This window comes from Parus major, chromosome 19, assembly GCF_001522545.3.
Source record: "Parus major isolate Abel chromosome 19, Parus_major1.1, whole genome shotgun sequence".
Classification (NCBI taxonomy): Eukaryota; Metazoa; Chordata; class Aves; order Passeriformes; family Paridae; genus Parus; species Parus major.
In genome coordinates this window covers 9,707,648-9,712,181 of record NC_031787.1, presented here as the reverse complement: position 1 = coordinate 9,712,181, position 4,534 = coordinate 9,707,648, and positions in this window count along the sequence as shown.

Sequence of the window (4,534 nt, the reverse complement as noted above, 5' to 3'; positions counted from 1 at the left end):
TTAACTGAAGCCACAGCAAGGCCTAACAGAACTCAACAGACGAAGGGCTCCCATTGGCTGGCTCAGCTGCAGTGCTGCTGGCCATGCGTCCTATCACCCAATCAACTTCCCGCTCACACGCTGTCCGCGCGTTCCCCCAGCCAATCACAATCTCACTTCCAGCTGTCACTCAAGTGACTCTCCCCTCAGTCCTGCCAGCCGTGGGGCGCGCAGCTGCTCCTTCCCTCGGGGGCCTTAACCACTTTAACAAATACAACCAGCTCTTCTACAGGACCCCAGTGCCCATCTGTGAATTCCAAAGCTTCTCGACCTGTTGGCCACAGGTACACTCTGTCTGTAAAATGTGGGATTTGGTAATTCCTTAGACTATTTATGCTCACATCTACACAAACAAGATCCATTGCCTATAGGCTGCTTCACTTTTAAGGAAGTAATAACTATGACTGAAGTAATTAATTTTAAGTTTACATCCTAGAAAGTGTTCAGCAACTGTTCTTATTTGCTGAAGGCTCATGTTGTTCCTGATAAGCAAATAGTAGGATTATATCTAGTTGCCTCCCTACTGAATATGATGGCTTGTTGCATATAATGTTAAATTCTCCTCTGATATGAGTGTTACTTGTTTCTGTAGATCAAATGTCTACATTGGACAACTTTGCAAAATGTTAGGATGAAACAAAAATCAAGCCACGGTGTCCTGGGGTGACTTTATGATGCTTGTACCCCAAATCACCTTGTTCATGTTACATACTAAGTTTTGCGCTTTTAAGACCAGCTCTGAGAATGAAGGGGGGGGAAGAAGAAGTGTGCAGTTTGTGTTGACAAAGAGCCCTCACTCCTCTGCATCCTGCTCCTGGACTGTGCTGTCTGCAGCACGGACAGACAGCAGGACACAGCTCTCCTTTGCTTTTAGTTAATTTTAGCTAGCTGAGGCAGAGAAGTTCCCTGGACTGGTTTTTTTTTTCCCCTTTTTCTTGGATGTGTTCAAGCCTACTCTGGGCTGAAGACCCAGACAAGCCCCAGGAGCTCACTCCTGTGGCCCACCGGGGCCTGGGCCTCAGCGCTTTCCAGCACTGGAGGGACTGATAAGAACCTGAGCAAGCTGAGCTACACTTCATGAAAAGGATATTTTTTTTGATTTATCATCTCATCGAACAGCAAGAGGTTTTATTGTTTAACATTATTCAATTTCTGTTAAATAAACAGTTTTTTCCACTTTTCTCCAAGGAAATCTTTTCCCAAACCAGTTGGGAGGGGGGCCGCTTGAATTTTTTTTCTGGAGGGACCCCATTTGGAAGTTCTTTCCCAAATTTCCCCTACACCAAGACACACAGCAAAAAAGGTACTGCAGAATTTCAGAAATTTAGAATAGATTTTCTCATTCAGGATGATTCTAGACTGAGTTAATGGAAAAAATGGGATATTTTGCAGAGGAACTGCATCTTGTAAAGCTAATACTCAGAGTATCACAAAGCTCTTTAGATTGCAATACACAGTGGGATACCATGAGATTGCACTAAAGAAGCATTGCTGCATAGCCAGTCTGTTTTCACTCTCTTAACTCAGACTAACATTTCTTGTGCCTCACAAATCAATCTACTCTGAACAGTGCAGTGCTTTCCCTGCTGAAGCAGAGACCAGAATGTCCTCCTCTGGTTTTCAGTTCCTGGCAGAATAATTTCCTCTTTGTCCAGTTTAATTAAGGGAAACTGAAAGCCATTGTTCTTAATCTATCCTTTTTCTACTTTGTTCAGTAAATGATGTATTACTTCTCCCTGTAAAACTTTCCTGTCCTGGTGAGTTAAAGATAAAAATGCACCAAAGTGAGAAATAGGAGGTATGCCTGGTTTTGAATTACACAACTCTGGTCTTGAAATAAAAGTGAGTACGTGGTAATAACATGGATTGTTTGAACTGCATAGTGACTTCTTATATTGTTAACTGAGTGATGACATAGGAAGGCTGTAAACCTGAAACTTTAAAAACACTCATAACTGGTCTTTGTTTGTAGAAGACTCTTTCTACAGCATTTGTGATTAAGTCTGGAAATACAGGCACATCTTCAGATTGAAGCTTCAGCGCAGCTTTAGCAAAAGACACTGAAAGTATGATAGCTTTATCAGCAAATAAAAGTGCAAACTTGCTACTCTGGATTAAGAACAAAGTGTCTCAAATTTTTTTATTCCTTATCAAGAGAAGCATTTAAAGGTTTTGCTAGAAAACTGTAAAATTGATTGAGGCTCAACAGCTGTTGTAATTTCAGTTATTTCTGTGTAAACTTGCTTTAGGAATGTACTTTTCCCACCTGCTTCAGCAGGGAGAGCAGCTTATTTTAAAATGCTTTTTCTGGGGAAGAGAAGAAAATAAGGATTCAGAATACCTTATCATGTTGAGTGCTGCCAATTCCTCTTGTGCTTACTTATAGCTGAGGACTTGGTGTTTATCAGGTCGTGGCCCAGTGAAATTAGAAAACATGAAATCCTGCTTTCTATGACTTCAGTGGACCACTGAACCCAGGACCAACACAAACACCTTCATGTCAGGAGATGGCAGAAACATGCAGGGATAACTGAGGGTGCTTGTCTCTTGAAATGCAAGTGAAAACTGATAGAGTCCAATGGCATGAAAGTTAAACGTGCAGGGAGATTGGATGCTCATGGGACAGCAAATGAGCAGGAACAGGCAGATTCACACACCACCCCTGTTACCCCAGAAGCACTGCACACAATCTTCGTGCTACATCACAGGTTATTCTGGGAGCACATGAGGTCATGCATCATACTGCAGCATCAGGGCCATGGTTACTGTGCCTTAAAACAGCCACAAAACTACCTTAAATCACAGGGCGGGGCTTTAGCCTTTCAGCCCTTCCCTTTGGAGAGGTGAGAATGCCTGGCCTATTACAGGGGTGCTTCCTCCGCTAAGGTCCACGGTGTGTTTGGTGCTTGGTTCTGTGGTGGCACCGTGCGGCTGTGGCTCGCACCGGTACCTTGTCGCTGCTTGTGGCACCGGCTCCCCCGCGTGGAGCTCGGGCTGGGACGGGAGGAGAGGCAGGAGCAGCCGGGCCAGCCGCGGCACGGGACCATTCGGTAATTCGTAAAGTCGGTGCTAGCTGGGTCAAAGAAAACAGCGCTTGGAAAAGAGAGCAGCGATCCAGGTGTCCATGGCCTGGAGCATTCTGCAGCCCCCCGACATGCTTAGGTGCCTTGTGTGCAGTTGTACCAGCTGCCAGGAGTCTCTCTCAATACCAAGAGAGCCTCCAAAACAAAACACACCTCTAATGGATCTTCAAAGCACCTGTAAACAATCTGTCTCTGTACTTCTCCCGGGGTGAGGAGATGGCTGTTACTATCTGATGCCACCCCAGATGTCATTCCGGGGCTGGATGTGCTGCCCAGCGTGGTCATCCTGCTCCCAAGCTCGGTGTGTTCCTTGGGGACAAACCAAGGCTCTTTGGTTTTGTGAGTGGCGTCTGTGTAAGCTGCCGGGTCCCGGTGGGAGGGTGAAGGGCCGGTTCATTTGCAGAGCGGCAGGACAGTATGAAAGCAGCAGTTCCCACACGTCTGCACGCCTGAAGCCCATAAGGGGATGCGGGTAACAGGGTACCACGAAGTTCAGGGTGAGAGAGAGAGAGAGGCAGCGCCTGTCGGTTTCCCGATTCCCAGATGTGTTCGGTGTGCCAATGCTCTCGCTTCGGTCACTAGATGGCAATAAAGACTCAACGTGCTCTTCCTGGGCAGCGGGGCAGGATCGTAGAGCACGGTCTGAATTTGCCCCAGGAGATAGAACTGGAAGATACTAGAGAAGCCAAGAAAATAAGTGTGCCATCATTCTGCTCGGTAGTGGAGATTTGTTTTGTTACCGTCTGTTTCTTAAAAAAAAATTAAAAAAAAAAAAAAAATAGATAGGCTGTATTAACCCAGCATAAAACTATTATGAGATTAAAAATGTATTTCTGTGCAAGAAAAGGAAGCTCAGCCTAATCAGGACGGGTACTCAGAAGACATGGCATCATACTCCTGAAGCACTTCTGAGGTTTCAAATACTCTGGGATTTCAGTGTTTTACCCTGAAGCTTAAGACATACTTTTATTCTTTGGCAGTGGCAGGAGGCAGTGCATTTCTGTATGCCCTTCCTTCCCTAGTAAACCCTTACCTACATGCCTCTCCAAACAGTAATTTTTAAAACAATCCTTTGTCATAGTGACAATTTTAACACCCATCTCTGAGGCACCAGAATGAAGGACACCTTGTATTTCTCCATTTCTTAGATGCTGCTTGCTGGTGACTGCTCCTCACTATGCTGTGTGTATATTAATTTTACTTGAAGGTTAATCTCATTTGAAGTCAGGATTTTTGTGTGTACACAAAACATTGCAAAGCCAGCTGGCATATCCTACTCCCAGACACTGTTGTGATTCGAAAGCAGTGTTATGAGAAGCAGAAGGAACTAAATGAGGAAATTAAACTGACAATATACCCTGCAGTGAGCTGGTGGGGAGAAGCTGAATGACCTATTTTTGAATTACCCACTG